This window comes from Sciurus vulgaris (assembly GCF_902686455.1).
Source record: "Sciurus vulgaris genome assembly, chromosome: 11".
NCBI classification, from domain to species: domain Eukaryota; kingdom Metazoa; phylum Chordata; class Mammalia; order Rodentia; family Sciuridae; genus Sciurus; species Sciurus vulgaris.
In genome coordinates this window covers 79,448,181-79,473,250 of record NC_136472.1, presented here as the reverse complement: position 1 = coordinate 79,473,250, position 25,070 = coordinate 79,448,181, and the positions used below count along the sequence as shown (strand labels likewise).

Sequence of the window (25,070 nt, the reverse complement as noted above, 5' to 3'; positions counted from 1 at the left end):
TTGAAATAATCATGTGATTCTTGACTTTGAGTCTGTTGACATGGTGAATGACATTGATTTTTGGATGTTGAACCAACCTTGCATCCCTGGGATAAAACCCACTTGATCATGGTGTACTATCTTTTCAATATATTTTTGTATGCGATTTGCTAAAATTTTGTTAAGAATTTTTGTGTTGGTGTTCATAAGGATATTGGTCTGAAATTTTCTTTCCTTGATGTGTCTCTGTCTGGTTTAGGTATCAGTGTGATATTGGCTTCATAGAATGAGTTTGGAAGGGTTCCCTCCTCTTCTATTTCATGGAATACTTTGAGGAGTATTGGAATGAGCTCTTCTTTGAAGGTTTTGTAGAACTCAGTTGAGAACCCATCTGGTCCCGGACTTTGCTTTGTTGGTAGGCTTTTGATGACCTCTTTTTTTCATTACTTGAAATTGATCTATTTAAATTGTTTATGTCCTCCTGGTTCAGTTCAGGTAATTCATATGTCTCTAGAAACCTGATGATGTCTTCGAGATTTTCTATTTTGTTGGAGTATAGATTTTCAAAATAGCTTCTAATTATGTTTTTTATTTCACTCATATCTGTTGTGATATTTCCTTGTTCATTCCGAATTTTAGTAATTTGAGTTTTCTCTCTCCTTCTCTTTGTTAGTGTGGCTAAGGGTTTATCAATTTTGTTTATTATTTCAAAAACCAACTATTTATGTTTTCAACTTTTTTGATTGTTTCTTTTGTTTCAATTTCATTGATTTCAGCTCTGATTTTAACTATTTCCTGTCTTGTACTACTTTTGGTGTTGCACTGTTCTTTTTTTTCTATGACTTTGCTCTGTAGTGTTAGATCGTTTATTTGTTGATATTTTCTTCTTTTATTGAATGCAATCCATGAAATAAATTTCCCTTTAAGTATTGCTTTCATAGTGTCCCTGAGATTTTGATATAATGTATCTTTGTTCTCATTTACCTCTAATAATTTTTTTATTTCCCCCCTGTTCTGTTATCCATTCATCATACAATAGTGTATTATTTAATCTCCAGGTGTTGGAGTAGTTTCTGTTTTTTATTCTGTCATTTATTTCTAATTTGAATCCATTATGATCTGATAGAATACAAGGTAATATCTCTATCTTGTTGTATTTGCTAACAGTGACTTTGTGGCCCAATATATGGTCTATTTTAGAGAAGGATCCATGTGCTGCTGAGTAGAAAGTGTATTTGCTGTTTGTTGGATGGTATATTCTATATATGTCTGTTAAGTCTAAATTATTGATTGTGTATTTGAGAGCTATGGTTTCTTTATTGAATTTTTGTTTGGAGGATCTGTCCAGTGGTGAGAGATGTGTGTTAAAATCACCTAGTATTATTTTGTTGTGGTCTATTCGGTTCCTGAAATTGAGAAGGATTTGTTTGACGTACATGGATGGGCCACTGTTTGGGGCATAGATATTTATGATTGTTATGTCTTGCTCATTTATGCTTCCCTTCAGCCATATGAAATGTCCTTCTTTATCTCTTCTTACTAACTTTGACTTGAAGTCCACATTATCTGATATGAGGATGGATACTCCAGCTTTTTCGTTGAGTCCGTGTGCATGGTATGTTTTTCCCCATCCTTTCAGCTTTATTCTGTGGGTATCTCTTTCTATGAGATGAGTTTCTTGCATGCAGCATATTGTTGGATCTTTCTTTTTAATCCAATCTGCCAGTCTATGTCTTTTGATTGATGAGTTCAGGCCATTAATTTTCAGGGTTATTATTGAGATATGATTCATGTTCCAGGTCTTTTGGCTCATATTTGTTTTTTTGACACAACTTGGTTTCTCCTTTATTTGGCTATCCCTTTATGGTTGTATACTAATTTTAACAACTTATTTTAACAACTAATTTTAACAAGCATACTTCTTTTCCTTCACCTGAAGCTGAGCTAATCTAGTTTATCGATTAGCTCTAGTAACTGGACCTTGTTTTTTGAGTTTGAATCTCTGCCAGAACATTTTGAGTCAAAGAGTTCAGCTAGTTTTCATGCTAAAGCACCCTGGACCCTGATCTAGGGCGTAGAGCATTCTTCCTGTGGTCTTGACCCCTAATGACAAATGCAGTGTGGAAAGACGCTCTCAGTGTGGAACACTGAGTTATTGAAAATACTGACCCTGGAAATGGGGCAGGCAGGATCTGAGTGAGAACAGTCTTCCAAACCAGGGTCCAGGTCGGAGCTCAGGACCAGTGCTTCGTCTAAAGGTCTCAGAAGCAAGGACAGCAGGAAGAGTGAGATTAATTCAAAAGAAGAAAATTTAGAGGAATCCTAAAAATTACTTAAGGATTAAAAAATCATTTAGTTGTTCATCATATAGATTGATGATTTAGTTAGTCTCTGTGGAAAAGATCTGATATTTTCCTAGCACATATAGAAAATAATAGAATATAGAAAATAATAGCACATAAAAGAAAAGTGATAACATCATTAATAATAATAATGCTATTATTTTATGTTTATTGTATTTGTTGGGCATTATATGATACATTTGCCATATATAATTTAGTCCTCCAAAGAACCACTTGAGGTAGGTAATATGCCACTTTTAAAGAGCTGCAATTTGATTGAGAAAAATCAATTGCTCTTGCCAGTTTTAGAGTTAATAAAAGGAAAGTTCTAGAGGTTCTAGAGCCAAATTATTAATTTATACTGAATACTTTTGTACCTTCATCAAATTTCTTCACATATGAAAAATACTGTTAATAAACTTACATTAAGGAGTTGTAATAAAACTCAGTTATACACAAAATAACCCAGGTCTGGTATATTTTACATATCTAAGATATTTTTTGCAACTATTATTCATATTGTGTTCCTGCATCTGTTTACCCAGCTGGGTCTGGTCCATAGTGCATAGTAGAAGCACTGTTCCTTGTGATCGAGGGCAAATGAGGGGTTGAATAATGACTGCAAAATCTTATTGAGCACAATTCACTAATAGTTATGGCTAGATACCAGAGAGAGGCTGGCAATACATTAGTATTCATGATGTCATTTGTCTTCCTATTCATTAAGGCTGTCTTCAAATTGATGCTGTTAGTTGGTTTCCAGTTGCTTCTGTTTTCTGTTTTGATGTCTTTGCAGGCAGGGCATTTATTTCAAAATTACTTTGGATATTTTCCTACAATAATAGAAAAACCTCCATGAAACCACAATTCCTTACATATGGTTCTTATATTCAACTTGTTGCAGTAGCTGAAGGAGATCACTTCTATTGGTGGAGAAGAGGTATTAGAGAAAAAAAGGTCAACCGCTCTTTTCTATCTCCTGCCAGCTCTGTGAACATGAACATATCATTTAATAGCTTGGAGTAAAAGCTGTAAGTGAATAGTTTGTACTTGCCAAGGCTGTGAGGTTAAAAGGAATAATACATTAAAAATGATCAGTAAATAACATAAGTGCTTAGTAAATATCATTTTCTTTCCCTGCTACCTGAACTCTGAATCTTTTTTTCATCTGAGAAATGATAGAATTAACCTAGAATAGTAGACTACATATCTCCATCTGCTAATGATGTATTTGTCAGGAGCCTCTTTTCTTAAATCTGGAAGAGCAACATGAAAAATAAATAAAACGGGTTTGCTCTGATTGAATTTGGGAAAGGAGATCTGCTCAGTTTATCTATTTATAATCACCACCTCTTATCTTCTTTTTAAAATTATTATTTTAGTTGCATGTATTTATAGGGTAAAGTATGAAAACTAGATATGCAATTAAATGGATTTTAAATTTTGTATTTAAAATGTAGCAATTGTGTGTACTTATGCACAGTATGATATTTCAATACGTGTGTGTTCGATATGTTGTCTTCTCATAGTCATGTTAGCCCCTCAGGCTTCTCTTCAGAGTTGTGTTAAGGAACACAACTTATAAATAGATATAAATATATTACACACACATATACATATTACACATACACACATACATTAGCTATTAGATTGTGTTATTCTTAATGAGAAGATGAGTTGTCTTTAAAATAGGCATACTTTGTGTTTTGAGGAATGAATTGGAGAAAGCTAATCATTTTATTATATTACTCATAATGATAGAGATTTTCCTTAGAGTGTACAGAAGAAATGTAGCACAATGACGTAGTTATAGTACTGGTTCTTATTATCCTACAGACTCAGTGACTCTAAGGAATTCACCTTCACTATCAGGCCATATTGGTCAGTATTTCAGTTATCTACTGCTACAATAATGCTAAAAACACCACAAAACTCAGTTTCATACAACAATAACTGTTCTTTGATAATTCACAAATCTATAAGTCAATAATGACTGGTGTAATTTGAGAAAAATTTCTAGTATTTTCTTAATGCATTCACATATGTGGGGAATGACCAAGTATGGACTTGGGTCAGCAGGAGAAGTTGACCACATTTGTGTCTCTTCCTTTCTTTTAGTCATATTTTTTTTTAACTGCTATGGCCAATGATTATAATTTAGAGGAGGAAAAGTTTATTTGGGACTCACATTTTCTGAAGTCCATTCAAGTAGATCACTGTACTGATTGGGTCAAGGCCCTCCTAGCCCAATCATTTCAACTCTAAACTTTGGTGCATTGTCTAACACATATGCTTTTTTGGTCAGGGGGGACTCCTCATATATAAACCATAATATCCTCCAATCAGCTAGGCTAGGTAAATCACACAAGCATTTTCCAGGCCTAAAAGTCATTGGCCAAAGCAGGTCACACAGATTGTCAGACTGGTAGAAATTTACAAACTTTCAAGGCAGTGGGTGTTGTTACATTGAGAAAACTGGAAACATACATGTAATCAACTTACAACTGGTAACTATATACAAAATATAAAGCTACTAATATATGGGCCCATAAATTGGCCCATCTATGGTCCTTCACTGATATCTGTATAATATAATAGAATGCTCACATGCCAAGCCTGGGTTCTTCCACTTACTATCATGATACTGAACTTCCTATGTCTCGGTTACTACTTTTATAAAAAGAATAATGACATTCTTTTTCTCATAGGAGTATTGTCAAGATTAAATTAATTATTATACATAAAATGTTTATACTCTCCTTATACTTAGTACTATATAAATATTAGAAATTTTTAGATGCTAATAAAATAATAGCAATATTATTATTATCTCCTGAATTATGAGCACCTATCTATACACAAATAAATCTCTGACACCGTCAACAGAAGAGAATTATTTAATGTAATAATGGTAAGAAAAAGGTTTAGAGTCAAACAGATAAAGATTGAAATCCCTGTATACCACAAATCATTAATATTTTTGTTATGGGCAAGTTATTTTTCCTGTCTGGAATTGACTTTTCCCATATGACTATAGGAACTCGTAAATAATGAGAATAAACTTTATTTTGTTCACTATTTTATTTCCAACATAAATACAAAGACTAGCATTAATACATCATGAATAAATATTTGATGAATGCTCATAATATTTTTCTTCTTTCCCTCTTTCCTCCCTCCCTTCCTTCTTTCCATATTATTTCCTGTTCACGAACACTGGGCTGCTTCCATATGTTGCCTAAAACATGTAAACCTTCTGTGAACATTTATTTTCAAGTCTTTGTGTGGATATATGTTTTCATTTACCATAAGTAAATATGTAGTTGTGCAATTGCAGGATTTTGTTCACCTTCATAAGAAACTGTAAACAGCATTCCAAATTACCACTTCTATGATATGTGTGTGTGTGTGGGTGTGGTGTCCAGGGCATTATTTTGCTTATTTTCATCTGTTATATTATTGAGGTATAAATGTTCTTCATAAAAAATCTAGACAAAAGTTCTTTGTCAGATATATGGTTTACAAGATTTTGTTCGAAACTGGTAGTATCTTTCCATTATCTTCATGGTGTATTTTGATAGAAATAAAATTAAAGAAGCCCAAATTATCCATATTGGTTATGAAGATTGCCTTTGTTTTCTAAGAAATTTAATCCTGCCCTAAAACTCAAAACTTTTCTCTATAAGTTTGATATTTCTAGCTTTTGTGTTTGTATTAATGATCCATCTTAAATTATTTTTGTGGGGAAATGCAACTCCTTCCCTCACAGTATAACAATAGAGATAAAACCCTCATGATTTTGTCCTGTGTCTGTGTCACCCACAAAGTGGGAGACACAGTACTAGCTTCAAGTTCTTCTACTTTCCCTTCTCTAGACTGCCATTCTCTTCTCTTTCATTCTCTTTCTAGACATTGTACATTTGATAACCACTTTGCATAAAAATTGACAATATTCTTCCTGGACAGTTTTTATTTGATTGAACCCAGGTCACCTTGTCTTAGGATCTTAGACATTCCTGGACTCCTCAACCCTCACTTACAGAAGATCTCCTGTTTCTTTTCTCAGTTGACTAGTTAGCAGAGCATAGATTATTCTAATTTAGCTTATGGAAAGTGTCAATATTCCTTTTATAGTTGAACACTTGGCTTCCTCAATGCCATCATATTCTCAGAGAAGAAATGTGTTAGTCTTTTGCTTCCTGTGACTACAGAGAAAAAGAAAGATGCTGAAATGGCTGAGCCCAGGCACCAGGGATTCAAGAGGGCTGCAAAGGTTAACCCAGATGAGGGATTGAAGATGGTCAGAACTACTGAAATAAGAGTTTTATTATTCCATGATGATAGAGCATATATTAATCAGGTCATAGCTAGTTTTATAAATGTCAATGCACGTATTAGGTATTACACTTGCAATTATTATCGAAGTATTGAAGGGAAGACATGGAGCTCAATGACTTGCTAATTGATAGAACATTGTTTAATTCCATATAATGTTAGGAGTATAATAACAACAATAGTATAATGATGGAAAGCTTAAGACTAAATACACATATGCACCCACCTACCTTTCCTGAAATGTGGGTCAGATTCAAGGAAAAAAAATGATATGGCACCTGGTGCTAGAACTGAATCCTGAAACTCTGTTAATGGGGTAAAGAATGAAAGGATTTTGAAGATAAAAAGTGGCTTTTGTCTTAGAATTGGCCTTCTTGTCCATAACCTAAGCAGTGTGTGATAAGATGCCCCTGGGGAAAAAAATGTGATGATTTATAGGAAAGGAGGCAATGACTGTGCCTGATTTTAATATTGCCCTTAGGGGAGTATATTCTGGATTTTTGTAGGTAATCAATGGCTTAATCTAACTTACACAGAAATTATATTGGTATTTGAAGTCATAACTCCAGCAAGATATTGATAAGATATTAATATTTCTTATTTCTCTCTCTCTCTTTCTCTCTTTCCATTAAATCTAACATACATAGATCCTGGAAATACTTCTACTCTATATCTGTTTTTCCTTGCTATGTGATTCACAGTGGATTATACAATCAGGTTCAATTAAGGGTGATAACATGATTTTGTAACTTGAATGTAAGGATTACCTTGTTATGAATAGTTGAAGTTATTTATCAGTAGTTTCTGACTGTTAATAATTGATTTAGAATAATGTAAAGAAATTGGAACTGAAATACGTGCTTCCGCAGAGTTCAATGTGGTCTTGTGACAGAGCACTTTGCCCTTCTGCTTTAACACTGGTGAACGGCATTATGCTTGGTCAGGAAGCCACAACTCTTGTAAAACTTTATTAGTGTTCAAGATCATTAACGGGAAACAGAGGGGAGAAAGAAGTAAATATAAAGTGTCAGTTTTAGACAGTCAGAGACAAGTTCATTGAGCTGTAAATTAAATCAAATGCCACAAAATATGCAGATTGTAAAAACGTCCATTCTCTGCAAAGCTGTTAAACTTTAAAAGGTCTTTTCAATTAAAATGACTGAAATGAGTACTGTGTCATGTTGTTGGAAAGGGCTTGCCTAACAGAGATGATGGTTATGGGAAAATGGGTGCGGGAGAGCTTTAAGTATGCAAAAATATATACTGGTAATAGGTGCATGCTCAAGCTTCCAACTACAAGTTCAAGTTTCTTGTCTCCCTGTTAAACTTGGGCACGTTGTTACATTTTTTGAGGATTTTTCAATAATAATTATTTTCATACCTGTTCTAATTTTTCTATCTGCCTTGTGCTATCATTGTCTTTCAAATTGACCCTAGTTTTGGGTTGTGAATGAATATATTAGTGCTTCCATATTTGAGATCTTGGGGGAAAGGATCTTGTTGAGTACTGGTTTCTGCATTTTAAGTAGTCATTGTAAGTGGGGAGGTAGGACACCATGCCTGTCTGACAGGATGCACAATGGGATGTCCCTCCAAGACTACGTCTAGAGGCAGAATAGTCAAAAGTTGGCAAAAGCCCACCCATCTATTACTTTGGTTGCTTCATCTGAAATACGTATTTTTTCTAACTTTTATGAAAGGGAGAATGGGGAATAAAGGAAGAAGGAGAAAGTGAAAGAAGAAAGAGAATATACCACAATAAAAACCCAATATACAAAAAGTTACAACCCATGCACAAAAAAACTTGCTCTCACCGGATACTACATAATTATTTCTTCTATAAGCCTACACAAACTCTTTTCTTTCTCAAAGGAAGACAGTGTTCAGTTAGCTGGTGCTTCCTCAGGGGTTTTGGATAATGTCTATTTTACTTTTAGTATATACTGATCCTGCAATCAATAGATTAGGTTTCCATACATCTTGTTTAAATAGTGGGGGATCATGTGAATAAAGAAATGGAAACTCACTGTTCAGAAGGACATGTGAGTGTTTGAATGTCTGGGTGACTACAAGGCCACAGCTGACATTTTTATCATTTTCCTCCATCTCCTGCTCCACATTCTTTTGCCTCTACTAGGTTTTTATTGAGTCATCACAGGCAGGCTTTTTAGGCGTGGTCACAGCTACATCCTGTGACATGGTAGATAAGTGATTTCCCATGTCCACAAAATAGTGCATTTTGTTTCAGTGTGACTGCATTTGTGTATGTCTAGTCATTGCTATGGAACTACATACAGATTGTGCTAAAATATGGCATTGGTATTTTGGCAAGAAATTGTACCCAGAATTCAGATGCTGGAATCAGATATTCCCTCTTCTTACCAAAAGCAGCTCCTTCCTTCCTTCCTTCCTTTCTTTATTTCCAACTCATAAGCTAATTATTTGATTATATGAGTTATTTGACTCTAAATTAAAAAAAAAAGATGAAAACAGATAAAGAAAACTTTGAACTTAGTAGAATCCTCACCTTGGGCAGACACCCTACTTGGTATGTCTCCTGTGGAGAAACTAGGGTAGCCATGAGAAGATGCTCTCACCAGCTGTTCCTTCCATGATGACGTCTTGGAGGAAACCACTTCCTACAAGTCTGATGTCAGTGTAATGTGCCTGCTACAGTTGCTTCTGGGTGGTTGCTGTTTCTAATTATCAAACCCACTCCTCTGTTAAGTAATTCAATTCTGTACATTTTTGTCCTTGAAGCATTCTTGCCATGTATTAGAGTGGTTTATCCTACTAACAGTACCTAGGAAAACCCCAAGAAATCACTTAGATCTCACTTTCCTTCCTCTATATTTTATGAAGTAATTCATTTTCTTTCTGGTGGTCAGGACCACTCATCTTTAACATGTTTGTATTTTAGACTAAGGGAGTGAGGAGACTGAAATAACTGTAGCAATTTCAGCTTCCAGTTCAAAAGAATCATTTTTAAATCTTCTTCCTGGAAATTCCCCTCTCTTCATCTAAAATTATCTAACCTAAGAGAGTTTAAAAAGTAGTTTGGAGAAAAAGTGGGCCATTAGAAACAGTTTGTAAAGAACCTCCTCTACTTCTAGCAGATATATATATATACACTCTGATATCTAGTAATAAAAACCACAACCATGGGGTGAATTCCATGACAAACCTCTAAAAAAAAGTTTCAACAATTTTATTAAGCCAATTGTTCCTTGGTGTTATGAAGTTGATAGAATTAGGATTAGTGAATTTTATGAGGATTAATGCTTCACTTCTCTGTGATAAAATGAGTTAATTGGAAGGAGAAATTCTGTGTGAGATTACATGAAGTGTTTTCTATGTGCTGTCCCCTAAGCATAACCAACACTAAGCAACCTAAGTACCTTGTCGTTGGTATGCAGGCAAATATTAATGAGAGGGGAGACACACACACACACACACACACACACACACACACACACACACACACAGAGAAAGAGAGAGACTCTGAAACTCTGGTCAGTAATATTTGCTGAATTCCATGGTGTAACTATTACTACTGTGGCTGATTTTCAATTTAGATGTAATATCACTAAATAAAGAGTTGGGAAGAGATTTACCAGCTCCTTTCTGTGCTGCGGTAATAGAATACCAGAGACTGGCTATTTTAGAATGATAAGAAATGAATCATCTCACAGTTATGGAGGTTGGGAACTCCAGTATCAATCAGTACTGGTATTTGAGGAGGACATCTTGTGGTGACATCCCATAGCAGGGGACATTGCACTGTAGAAGAATAAAACAAAGGGAAGAAGGAGAAAGAGGATGGGAGAACTCAGTCCTGAGATAAAGGCATTAGTGCATTCATGAGGGCAGGGCTTGTACTCAGAGCCTTGGGCACGATGGGCAATTACTCTCCCACTCCAGCACACCTCCAGCCCTCTATGGGGGATTGAACACAGGAGTGTTCTACCACTGAGCTACATCTCCAGCTATTTTTTAACTTTTTAGCTTGAGACATGGTCTTGCTAAATTGCACAGGTTGACCTTAAACATGCGATCCTCCTGCCTCAGCCTCTCCAGTAGCTGGCACAACAAATATGTGATGGCAGGCTCAGTGGCAATTAAATTTTCACATGAATTTGGGAGGGGACAAACATTCAGACTGTAGTAGGAAGGGATACACACAATCAGGTCTGGTAAACCAAAGCAGGGTGGTTCTAGTAGAGTACTGCTCTTCTTTCTTCTCTCTAGATAACTTGAGTCTGAATATGAGCCTATGGAATATTTCTAACCAATGAGATTTAGGCAGAGGTCCCTGAGGAAACCACCCCCCCCCCGCCACAAAAACAAACTATTGCTAAGAAAAACTATTTTCCTTCTCCTCTCCCCAACTCTATATGCCAACCATTTTACTTAGGAAGAACAAGTATGAGAATGTAAGATATTGTGGAAAGGTGATGGTGTTGAAATGCTCATGGTATTTGGCTCCCATTGGGATTGTGGAGTGACTGTAATAGCCCTAGGGCATTCATTTAATTTCTTGTTATGTGATAACAAGTAAGGCTTCTTTTTTTTTTTTCCCTTTTACTATGATTACTGGTTTATTCTTTTTTTTTTGCATTTTTAAATTTGTTCTTGCTAGATGTACATAACAGTAGAGTGTATTTTGACATATTATAGATTTATAGAATAACTATAACATGTTCCAATTAGGATCCCATTATTGTGGTAGTACATGATGTGGAGATACACTGGTTGATGAGTATTCATACCCACACCTAGGAAAGTTCTGTCTGATTCATTCTATCTTTCCAATTCCCATCTCCCCTCCCTTCCTTTTGTTCCCCTTTGTCTAATCCAATGAACTTTTTTTTTTTTTAATCCAATGAACTTCTAATCATCCTCTCTCTTGTGGTGGGCTAGCCTCCACATATCAGAAAGAACATTCTGCATTTGGTTTTTTTGGTTTGGCCTATTTCATGATACTCACTAACTCCATCCATTTACAAACAAATGCCAGAATTTCATTCTTCTTTATGGTTGGGTAATATTCCATTGTGTGTATAGACCACATTTTCTTTAGCCATTCATCTATTGAAGGGCATCTAGGTTGGTTCCACTATTTAGCTATTGTGAATTGAGTTGCTATATAAACACTGATGTGGCTGCCTCACTGTAGTATGGTACTTTTAAGTCCTTTGGGTATAAACCAAAGAGTGGGATAACTGGGTCAAATGATGGGCCCTTTCCAAGTTGTCTGAGGATTCTCCATACTGCTTTTCAGAGTAGTTGCACCAATTTGCAGTCCCACCAGCAATGTATGAGTATACATGTCCCCCCACATCCTTGCCAACATTTATTGTTACTTGTATTCTTGATAATTGCCATTCTGTGTGGAATGAGATAAAATCTCAGGGTAGTTTTAATTTGCATTTCTCTAATTGCTAGAGATGTTGAACATTTTTTTCATATATTTGTTGACCATTAATATTTCTTTTTCTGTGAAGTGCCTGTTCAGTTCCTTAGACACAAAGACTTACCCACATAAATACAGTTGTCTCATACTATACAATGGTACCATAAACAAACATTGTGAAGAGATAGCCTCTTCAACAAATGGTGCTGGGGAAACTGGAAATCCATATGTAGCAAAATGAAATTAAACCCCTAACTTTCACCCTGCACAAAACTCAACCCAAAGTGGACAAAGGACCCAGGCATTAGACCAGAGATCTGTGACTAATAGAAGAAAATGTGGGCTCAACTGTCCACCATGTTGGCTTAGGAACCAACTTCCTCAATAAGACTCCTAAAGTGCAAGAAGTAAAATAAAAAAATCAATAAATGGGATGGTATCAAACTAAAAAGCTTCTTCACAGCGAAGGAAACAATCAAGAATGTGAACAGACAGCCTAAAGAATCAGAGAAAATCTTTAGTACCAGCACCTCATCTTTACCACCTCAGGTAGAGCATTATTCTCCAGGATATACAAAGCACTCAAAAAATTGAACACCAAAAAAACCAAATAACCCAAACAAATAACACTTTTTTCTATAAATCTTTTTGACTTTGTTGTTGCTGTTATTTAGTCAACTGTACTTCTAGCTATATAAAAAGCAAGACATTTATAAGAAATTTTAGCATGTCTACAAATTGTGTCTATAAAAGCTTGAATGACAGAGTACTAAATACAAGTCCAAAATGAATGGCAGTCCAGCTACTCCAGATCACTTCCTTCTATGAGGAAAGCAGTTATATCCAATCCAACCATATGTGGATGGCTTCTGTACTAAGATCTGATACCTATGAAGGAAGTACTTGTTAATTCTAATTCTTCATTCCACTTCAATAATGTCATGCATCCACACTCTTGATATGGCCTTTAGGAGGAAGAGCTATACCTCTTTACCTCTTGATTTTGGTTTTGACCATGCTATTTTCTTTGGCGATCATAGGTTGTCAGTCACTATGTGAACATGTGATAAAGTATCAGCAAAGGTTGACCTTCTTATGCTCTTATCTTTAGAAGGAGAAGAATATACCCTACTTTCAACAGTCCAAAAAGAATGCAAGACCTAGAACACTCATAGACTCAAATTGGAGCTTTGAGACAGGACCAAAGCCAAGTCAGTCAAAATAACTAAAATTCAGTCAGCCTGCACGTGAATGAGTTAATAAAAACAAACACTGTGGTTGTGTGCCATTGAGATTTGTGGTTAATTGTTGCATAGCAAATGCTGACTGTGGGCATGGGGTTTCCTTGTTTCTAGAAAACTGAACCTTCATCAGTGAAGATAACAGGTTAGACTTGTGATGTGTGACACATCCCATTGATATAAAGAATACACCCCAGTCAACCAAAGAACTTTGCTCAAGATTCCTTTGTTCAATCATTGAGGATTTAAGGAAAAAGAATGACTGAAATCTACCAAAATGGATCATCTTGTCTATCTTATTACTAAAGAAACCCCCAAACCTTCAAAATGTTCACTCTGTGAGGACCATTCATATGGAAATAAAACATTATCATATTTGGGTCTGTTGTGAGAGGTCCTCCACTATAACTAATTTTAAAACATTTTTTGTCATCAGTCTTAGAAGATTCTCTCATTTAAGCAATCATTAGCTATTGTGCCCTAATTCTATATATCTTTTTTTTTTTGCGACCTGAGTTTTTAATATACTATGTAAAGTATTAAAACGATTGAGTGACAAGTTATAAGAAGATAGAAAAATGACTGTCCTTCAGAATTTTCCTGTTCTTATGGTGCTAAATAATAGAACTCTTACTGGATAGAAACAAAGCTACTGTCATCCATAAAGAATGAGTTTCCATTCACTAAACTCAAAAATAAGAATATATGAAAATTTACCAAATAGTTCTATCTCTAATTCCATAGTAAATATCACACAACAAAATTGATGTGTGATGTTAGACTCCATTGGTAAACTATAATATTTGGGGGGGGGGTATTTTTTTTTTTTATTTTTACAGACCGTTTGTGTTTTGTTTCAGGATTAGTTGATGGAGAGAATTATTACTTAAAGTTTTGCATGTTGGAAGGATTTTCCTAATCCATGCTCCTTCAGGGAACTCTGGATGGGACAGTGTAGTCCTATAATACAAAAATCTACATTTGATTTATGTTAGGGCATCAGGAAGAGTCATCTGTGCATCTGATTCTTTTTTATCCTCAGATAAGTGGTAATAGGAATGATCTATAACACATAGGTGGATATTGAGGAAGTGGTAACAGAAGAGTAGTAGGAAGCATGATTGAAATGTGCAGATTTGTTCTTACACTTGGACATGATTTCAGGACTAGCACAGTCCTGACATACTACCTAATGTCACTTAGTGATAAAGTATGTGTGGGCATCCCTGTATTTGTGGCTATGTGGACAGAGCATCAGTCCATCTACTACAGCCAGCTCAGTGAGCCCTTTGGTATATTGTCTTCAGGAACTTAGTCTCTAGGACCAAGTTTAATCTAAGATATTTTTCTCTAGAGGAGAATACTTTCTGAAGATAACTTTACTATAAAATCTCAGAGGCCTCTTAGGGAATTCTCCTAAGGACATATGATGCAGATTTCACAGATGATTTTAAATTTCCAGAGGTATTTGTAATACTATAGGACACCCTGCATCACAAGGGGCAAACAGTCGAGCTGTTGTAATTGCAGTTTGAACAAGGTGAAGTTCTTCTCTTGTTCTGGATCTCACTGGAACTCTCACTAAGACACTAGGCAGATGAAATGCTGCTATCTGTGTAGTGCACGTGCTCTCTGAACTCTAGGAATTCTCCAAGTATAGTTCCACTTTCTTAGCTTTTAACTGCTGAGGTGATGTCTCAACATATCTTCATCCAATTTACTGAACATACAACAAAATTTAACCAAGATGGCATATTTTTTGATTTTGGGAAGTTCATAGGTACCTTATTGCTTTTCATATCTTATCAGTGTGATGATGTCAAGGTAATAGAGGAGTATGATGATTTTTTTTTTTTTTTGATGTTGCATCAAGAGAGATCCCTGTGACCCAAACTGCAGAGCAATCGTGCAGTGGAAACAGCTCTCAGGCCAGAGCATGAGGGAATCTGTTATCATAGCTATACTCAGGAAAAATATCTCTTGTTTTCTCTGTTAATTAGAAGAAACAAATTAAAGACAAAGGAAACAAGAAAATATATTTTCCCCTGATTTAATGTTGTATGCCAGCTATTAGATATTTGCTTCATTTAGATCACATCAAAATTGTTGCAGAAATTGGTTTTTTTCTCTCTCTTTAGACACATACATATTTATTATCATTGCTCCAGAAATATTTTTTCTCTGCTTTGGACTAATTGGAAGGTCACATTAGCTAATGATGGGAATCAATAATTCCCTGCACTTCTTAGATATTTTGTTTTGTTTTGTTGTTTTATTATTTTTTAATGGTACTAACTTTATGTAATGCACCTTTTATTCCTGGTGTTTTTTTTTTTTTTTTTCACTTTAGTAGGAAGGTATGGGGGAATCAGTGTTTTGAAACAAAAGTTGGTATGACTATATCTCCTAATTACATGCTCATGACTGGAAGAGGTAATCATGGGAAAGGTTTAGGGGTTTGTGGAAGGCTGAATGGTGACTCCCTAGAGATGTTCACCCTTAATCCCCCACACTGTCAGTGTTCACATGACTTTTATGTTAAAAGATACTTTTCAGATGTGATCAAGTTAAGAATATTGAAATAAGGGGGATTATCCTGGATTATGCTGGTAGGCTTGATAAAATCATAAGGACTTTTATAAGAGGGATGCAGGCGTAGTAAAAGCCAGACAGACGATGATGTGGTGACCTAAATGGAAGCAGTGGGGCAAAAAGAAAGATTTGAAGATGCTGTGCTTCTGATTTTGAAGGTGGAAGAAGGAGATGTGAATTAAAAAACATAAGCAGCCTTTGGGTGGGAATATCTGAAGGAGACCAGGTAGGTTTCACCTTTGGTGTACAGCTTCCCTGCTGGTAGACACAGAAAATTTAAAATAAAGTGGATTACTTCTGGAGATGGAAGATATGTTCATAGCAATATGGTTATGCTAATAGGAGTGCTCAAGGGTCCATGACCTTTAGGGCTACTCAAATTCGGCCCATTGGCACAGTGCTTCAGTTCAACACCTGAGCGATAAGAGCTCTTGGGTCATGAGTGGAACACAAAGGGAAAGGCTAGTGAAAGAAACATAACCTTTGAGAGGCTAAAGTGTAAGTCAGGTTTTTAGAAGCTTACATTGGAGGAAAAGAATCAATCCTAGTATTTTGCTAGTGGTTGGTTTTAACATAAATGATGGGAAGTTCCCAAATACTGAAATGCAAATACTGAAATTTCAGTGTTGGTAATGTTAGAAATACGGAGGTGCCTACAAGAAATCAAGCATATGCTCTGGACTGGGTGGGCAAGGCAGACTTTACTTTTGTCAGTAGGGTGTGCTATGAACCTGGCTGGCAAGTACATCTGGGCAGGCAGTCAGGCTGCTTTTATCCCGAATGCAGGGCTTCCCTTTGCCCTGAAGAGCTCAAGCTTATAATCTACATAACTAGCTAATTTTAAAACTGGGGTGGACAAAGGGAAGGGCTATAATTAACATGGCTACAATTGGATCTTACCCCCCAGTTAGGGCTAAATACTATCTTCTGAAAGTGGACGTCTGAACTTACTCTTTTTCACAATATGCCAAGCTTTCTATTGTTTGTCAGAGAGGAGAGAAGCAATTCTAACTTGATGACATTAGAATCATTTTATCATAAACCTGAATTAATGTCATCGTGTAATGGTGCCATGAGGCGCTTCAGTCCTCTAGAACTTCGGCTCCATAAACTAACACAACAGGGGAGTGTTAATGTTGGAGTTAAGGTCAGAGTGGAAAGGTGTGTCCTGGTTCTGGAGTCAACCCCGTGAGATGCAGAACTCACTAGGCTAAAAGCGAGGCTTTATTTGGATTAAATGCAGTTTTTTTTTTCTTTTTTCTTATAAGCTATCTAAATTCTGGACCCAAAAAAATTGGGGAAGAGCCTTTAAACATTCCTCCAGTGTGGACTGTGCACACTAATGCATCCAAGAGAGGGATGGCTTCTGCTGCCGTACACCCTATCCTGCCTCATACGCGCTGATGAGTGTGGAGTTGACCTTAAACATTCGTGTTTACCTCGGTGACATCTTAGCACCAGATAAGGGCAGTACCGCTTGAAAGGAAAACTGATTTATTTAGTATCACATGTAGGCAGTCCTTGTTCTTCCATGACAGTGGTTTTGGCTATGTAAAAGTGAAGCAGCACCAAAACCAAAATTAGGCAACTGCTCCTGCCAACCCACACTGTCCCTTTTTATGAGCTTCCTGGGAGGATCACTTTGTCAGAAATAGAGACATTGAGGGATATTGCAGAAATCTTAATGAATGTCATTGTACAATATTTTGATCTCATATTCCTCAAGCATGACTGGTAGCAGGATGTAAGTGATGTAGGAAGCATGGAGCCAGTCACACACTGACCAAATGGGAGACAATTTGAAATCTTCTGGACTACTTGACCCGAAGACACTGATTTTCGGTCATTGGTTTTAAAACTGTTTTGTTCTGTGTTGTTTTAATGCAGGAAATAGTTATCGAAGAGTTCCCATTGACCCGCTAGAATCACTAGAATGTACAAAATCAATGACATTGTCACATTTAGATTTAATGAAAGGAAATTACTAGAAATTCATAAATAAGGAAGGCAAGGAGCATACTTCAGTGATTCTCCAGATCTCTACCCACTCTTCAGAGGAAAGACAAGTGGGATATGAACTCCTTTGAGAGTAGTCACAGAATTGAACATGGAGAGGTATTACAGAGAAGACTTTGTGAGAAAATATTTCTACAAGGTACTGGCCCACCCTGAGGGTCCATGTTAAACCTGCTTCTTACCAAGTGTTGATTGTATTAGTTCTTTGAGATTAGTAATGCATGACTTCTAATTATGAAGTAAATGCAGAAGAAGGAAGCCCATTATCCCATGGCCCTGCCCTATATATTTATACTCTGGTGAGATTGATGCTTTTGTTTCCATTTGCAAATAAAGAAGTAAGGAGTCACAGTCATGAAGGTACTTGGCCAAATTGGTTGCTGAAGGTCCAGAATACAGGCATATGACTCTCTGGCTTTACAGCATGACAGACATCTTTCTCTGTCTTGCTACTGAGAGTGTTTTGACTCTCAGAACTTTTCCCTTCATTGAAGTCCAGTGATTGTAGTTGTGAAAACATCTCCCTTCTCCACACCCTCAGCAATGAATCCATCACGTAAGTGGCATGCTGTCAACATGAAATACTCAGGCACCCAGCTGCTGCTCTCACAACAGAGAGAAAAAAAAAAAAAACCAAAAAACAAAACAGACCAGAGCACACAGTGCCCGGGTGCCCTTCAGGGGAAAGCCATTAAGTGATATTGAGGAGTGTCTCAGTTATCCACTGTGGAGGGTAAATTCTTCCAAGTATATTTAACCTCAAAAATGTCTCCTCAGCTCATCTTCTTGGTCAACAACTAAATTGTGTTTTGCCTTTTGACCCAAGCCTCCTGCTTCCCATCACTTTCTCACCTTAGCAGCAAATTGTCTATAGCCTGATTTTAAATCTCCAAATCAAATCTTCACTTTATCACTAGTTCAGGAGATTAAAAAGCAAACCTCCAGGCAGCAGTTAATAAGTAATTGTTTATTTAGCCATCATGTCAAGAGTGAAGTTCACAATCAATTCTCTAGAGGTCAACTTTAGATTTCACTTAAAAACGGTTCTCCCTTCTTCTAGTGAATAACTGCTCAGTTGCTTCCTGAGTTTGATTAAGGTTACAGTAATAATTGTCTATTTCCTGTAATTAAATAGAAGAAAACTTAAGAATTGGACTAGAATTTCTAACAGGGGTTTCACTCACATTTTCCTTTTACTAACTAGATATTTACTAATATTGATTGAATATTATATGCAATATGCTGCTTAAACATACTTCATGAATTATCTTCCTAACTGTGTTCATCATCCAAGTTGTATAAATCCTATTATTATTTTTCTTTTTGCAGATGAGGGAATTAACAAGGTTTAGAACAAATTTTCAGATCTACACAGATAAATGGTAGCTAATTGAGGACTCAAGTCCCAGGTCTTTGACATTCCAAACCCTTGTGTTTGATCATAGCACTGATAGAATTAGGTAATCATATGCATCTTCACTGACAAATTTATTAGAATTATAATTTATTTAATGCAATTTAACATTCAATAAACATTTTTTGATGCATGGTACTAGGATAGACATTGAAGATACAAAGATATTGAATTTTTTCTGCTACCCTTAGGAATGTGGTTTATAGTCTAGTTGTAGAAGGGAGGGAGGGATAGAGAAGCAAAAATAGGGAAAATAGTGTGATCGATGTTACTATAAAAATGTCAACAAATTGCCTTGAGATACGGGGGTTAAAGAAATAAATTCTAAAGACTCTGAATAGGACTACTCTTGGCAGCTTATTAGATGAGGCAGTAATTGTGGTCGTTAGTAATGGGACAATTTTACCACTGAGGAGTATGTCAGTCTCATAACTGCTCAACCAGGCAGGCAAGGGAAGTACTCTGAGAAACTGTCATCTCTTTATCCCACCAGTAGAACAATTTACTGATTGTTATTCTTTTTAAAATATTTTTTTAGTTGTAGATGGACACAATATCTTTATTTTTTACATAGTGCTGAGGATCGGAACCCAAGGCCTCCCACATGTTAAGCAAGCGCTCTGCAACTGAGTTATAGCCCCAGCGCCCGCTTTTTAAAAAAAAAAAAAAAAAAAAAAAAAAAAACTTGTTCTAATTAGTTATACATGACAGTAGAATGCATTTTGATACAGCATTCATAAATGGGGTATAACTTCTCATTCTTCTGGTTGTACGTGATATGGAATTACATTGGTCGTGTAACACATATGCACATAGGGTAATAATGTCCGACTCATTCTACTGTATTTCTTACCTCCCTACCTCCTCTCCTCCCTTCACTCCCCTCTGCCTAATTCAAAGTACCACTGTTCTTCCCTAGCTGCCCCCCCTTAATGTGAATTAGCATCCACATATCAGAGAATATATTCGACCTTTCTTATTTGGGGATTGGCTTATTTTGCTTAGTATGATATTCAACTCCATCCATTTACCTGCAAGTGCTGTAATTTCATTCTTCTTTAATGCTGAGTAATATTCCATTGAAAGTCTACAGGGTAGAAATTATACCGATTGTTATTCTAAAGACCCAAATGTAGAATGCATATAATTTCACATGACCAAGTCATTTGCTAGGAAGAAATGAATGGTATCTTTGAAATTGCACTTTGAAAATGAAGTCGGTGATCATCCAGTAAGCATGCAAGCCCCTGTCCTTTACAGGTCTATAGAATTATGTTCATCTTTGCTCACATTCACATGGCCTTCCCATTTTTCTCACTTAAGACAGTTCTACAGTTGCTGGGTCAGAGAAGATTCTGCAAAATCCACAAGGAATGCTGAGAGCTGTTTCCTCAAATATGCTAGATCCTGTTGTCATCTGCATCTGTCCCTTTGTCATCATGAATTTCCCTGATTAGTCAGTGATAACCTCCCTTATCTGCTGGCCTAGCAACCCACACCAAGGGTTAAGATGTTAGAAAAATTGATGTGTAATTTCCAGAGGGAGTTATGTTTGAACTGGGTCTTATAAGATAAATTGTTCACTTCTTAATTTTCAAGTAAACATTTATTTCATCAATTAAAATCTGAAATGCTCTGATCAAAGGAAAATCTAGTTACACCAGAAACACACTAGTGCTTATACTTCCAATACCATCTGTTACTGCTCCATCTTGCCTAACAGTAGGCAGCAAGAAGATACGGCATAATTTGACCTTATCTCTGGTTCATCCCTCAGGTATTTCGAATTTTGGTTTCCTTGACTGTCCTGGATTGTAACCTAAGCTTGCTCAGTCCTCTTTTCAGTACCTTAGACATTTGGCTAGACAGATTATAAAGACAATTAAATTGAGTGGTGAAACTGATATGGGATGAAAGACACAGTTAAACTCGTTTGTTGAATGTTTTTATTAGTGCATTATTTTATATATAATATTGAAGTTCGTTTTGACATAATTTTATAAGCATAGAATATAACTGGCTTCATTTCAGTCCCCAGTACTTCTTTCCTTTCCATCCTCCCTCCATCTATTCTCCTTTTTCTTCTCTACTGGTCTCAATTTCTATTTGCTTACAGGTTTCCCCATCCTTCCCCATCCTTTCCCCACTTACTATGGCCTAGCTTCTGCATATGGGAGAAAACATTTTACCCTTGACTTTCTGAGTCTTGCTTACTTCCCTTAGCATGATGAGGTATTTCCATACTGCTTTCTAGAGTGGTTGTACTAATTTTTAGTCCCACCAAAAATGTACAATTGTAACTTTTACCCTATATCCTTGCCAGCATTCATTATTGCTTCTATTCTTGATGATTGCTATTCTTACTTGAGTGAGAGATGAAGTCTCTGTGTAGTTTTGATTTGCATTTCCCTTATTGCTTTACAAACATCAACTCAAAGTGAATCAAGGACCTAGGAATTAGACCAGAACATTTGTTCGTGCTAGAAGAAAACAGGGTCAATACTCTTAACATTAGCACAGGCACCAAATTCCTTAATAAGACCCTTAAAGCTCAAGGCATCAAATTAAAACTCATAAGACATCAAATTAAAAAGCTTTTGCGCAGTCAAGAAATAATTAAGGGCAGGAAGAGAGAGACCTTATTGAATGGGAGAAGATCTTTTCCAGATGTTTCTCTGACAGGGGATTACTACATAGACTATGTAAAGAACTAAAAAAAATTAACATCAAGAAAACAAACAATCCAATTAATAAATGGGCAAAATAACTAGATAATTTTCAAAGAAATGTAAATGGTGAACAAATAAATGAAAACCTGTTCAATTTCTTTTAATGGTTCACAATTTCTACTTCCACATGATCAACTTCTTTTGTTCCAAAACTGAACCTATGTGATGGGAAGGTTTTACTGACCACCTTCAATATTTCAGAAAGCAAGACAAATAAAGCGGAATATTTGCCAAAACCTTGGAGGGACAATGACTTTCTAATATTAAAAGTGGTAGAATAACTGTCAAAGGAAAACATAAATACTATTGTGACAGAATAAAAATCATTCCACCAAACAAAATAGTTTCAAACACATATGTAAAACTAAAAGAGAAAATTTTTAAAAAATGGGTTTATGTTGAGTGAAGTGTAACTGTATCGAAATGATCACATGTATCTATTTATAGCATTATATAACATTCTCAAAAATAATACAATAATAGAGAGGAAAAACAAATTAGTGGTTGTCAGGGATTAGGCATGGGAAAAGGGGATGTGTAAGGAAGATATTTGTGATTATAGACTACACCTGCATTCTGATTGCTGTGGTGGTTACATGAAACTGCACATGAGATAAAATGGCATAGAATTCAACACATACACACACATAGTACGACTGCCAATTTCCTGGTTTTGACATTACATTGTAGTTTTGTAAGTTGTAATCATGAGGGGAAATTGGTGAAGTATAGATAGGATCTCTTTGTACTACCTTTGTAAATGCCTGTGAGTGTCTAGTTATTCAAAATGAAAAGATAAAAAGTTGAAAAGATTTCAAAATATAATATTGAAGAAATTGAAATAAAGAAGAAAATATTAGCCCTTTGAAAAGTTGGTATTAATTAGTACAAATTTTAAAAAGGGCATTGAGAATAAAAATAAGAAACCAAATGAAAATATATAAAAGAATAGAAGTCCAGCTTTTTAATCATCTATCTGTTGTTTTCCAGTAGTTTGACTTTAGTTTTTAGAAATCCTCAAAATTTGATTTGACATCAATAAAATTGGAAAAAATTAATTCCTTATTAAAGGAGAAAATACATGGGTATCCAGTGGGATTGCTATTATTGTATAATTAAGGTGCTACTTAAGTTTCCAGTCTCTTTATGTCTATGGGAGTAGTCATCTCATATCTTGATCTTATGCTGTTGTTCTGGTGTTCCTTTTTAGTTATGCAGCTGTGATTGAATAAGACCTCCAGTATCGGTGGAAATAGACACATATGTATTTATTTTTGTTGAATAAATTCTGTTCCTACTCTGTGCCATGATACATGGTCCTGCAGATCTTTTGGGAAGAGAGTAAATTGGATCTGATGCATTCCCTTTTGGAATTTAACTCTACTAGGTTATCTCCAATGGGCTAGTACTGTTGTTCAACTGTCTAGAAAACAAGGGGTAAATTTCACAGAAAGAGCGATGAGAATCAGATATGCTTAAACACATGTCAAAAGTATCTGTGAAGAGTATTATTATCTCCTAGTATGGCTTGTGGCTTAGAAGATCATGTCTCTTATTCATTGTTGATGCTTGTGTGAGTATTTTGACATTAATGAACTCATGGGGAACCTAGGCACACACAGGATCATAGCAGACCATAGTGTAGTACTATGAGAAAAATTCACATATCTCTCACCCTTAAAACCAGAAATAAAAGATTATTGCTGACCAGCAATGATGGAAATGTTACTTTTTAAATGATGGAAATCCAACAATGATGGAAAAACTATTACTAAATGTGTCAAGAATTGTATTAAGCAATGGGGGGCATATATTTCAAAACTAATATTGGAGAATAGATTCTTTCTTAGGATTAACAGGAGCTTCTCTGTGAGGAACAGGGAAAAACCATATTGAAGAATTGTATCAACTGAGTTACCAGATTTATTTAACTTTAGTACAGTAAATGGAATTATGAAAAAAGATAATATTTTAATAGCCCTATGGGGTGCTCAAAGTCATACTGAAATAGACATTCTTTCTTCCCTTCTAGAATATATGAGGGAAACCTTTACATTAAAAAGATGTTTTGATTCAGCATTAATTACAATAGTAAAAACTGGAAAGAACCAAATTGTGTTAATGATTTAGTAGAAAATTTTCCATTTAGGTACTATATCCATGGTATCTAAAACAATGTCTATTTTAAAGAAGGTTCACAGGGTATTATAAAATGAATGAATGAGCAATTGAATGTTGAAGTCCATCATCTAGTCTAGGGAATCTTAAGCAGTTATTGAAATGATTGTGCTAATAATGGTATTAAGATACAAGTATGATGATATTGAGTGAAAAAATCAGAATATAAGATAGTGACTGCAGAAATGGTTCTTAGACTCAGTATACATCATATTACCTAGAAGGCATGTTAAAACATAATTGCTGAGTGTCAGTGTCAGTTTCTGTTTCAGTAAGCCTGCCACTGAGCTCCATAATTTGCATTTCTAGCAGGTTTCCAAGTGACATTCATGCTGCTGATCTTAGGACCACATTTTGAGAATTAGTCATTTAAAGGATGATTGTGAGTATGTTAAACAAGCAAAACTACATATGGAAAAAGTATAGGGCAAATAAAATTATACTTGTTGAGAATACAGTGTTAGCAGTGATTATCTTTGGGAGATGAGAATCATTATTTACAACTTTTTTCTTTCAACTTTATTTTCCAAAATCTTTGTGGTTATCTATTACTTCAACATGGAAAATAAAATGCCAAGCAATTTAAATGTAAACAAACAAATCACAATGGGTACACAAGAAAAGAAGATATTAATTTTCTTAAAAGGAGGGTGATGAGATCTGGGGTGGAGGGGTTAATGTTAGTGACCAGTGTGTGCTTGTTTTAGTGTTACTTACAGTGACCCTGCAGAACGTCCACTCCCTGATACCAAATTTATCCTCCACCTGACACCTGGAGTTAACATCTTCTTGAAATGTTTCTGCACTCCTTTAAAGCAGACCCTAGAGAGG

The 25,070-nt window shown here is 35.7% G+C and overlaps 1 pseudogene across 1 annotated transcript in view; it reads right to left on the bottom strand.

The window, feature by feature from the left end:
- LOC306640572 (pantothenate kinase 3-like) overlaps positions 1-25,070 on the bottom strand; it is a 136,946-nt pseudogene that overhangs the window by 24,414 nt on the left and 87,462 nt on the right. The gene's annotated exons all lie outside the window — the stretch shown is intronic.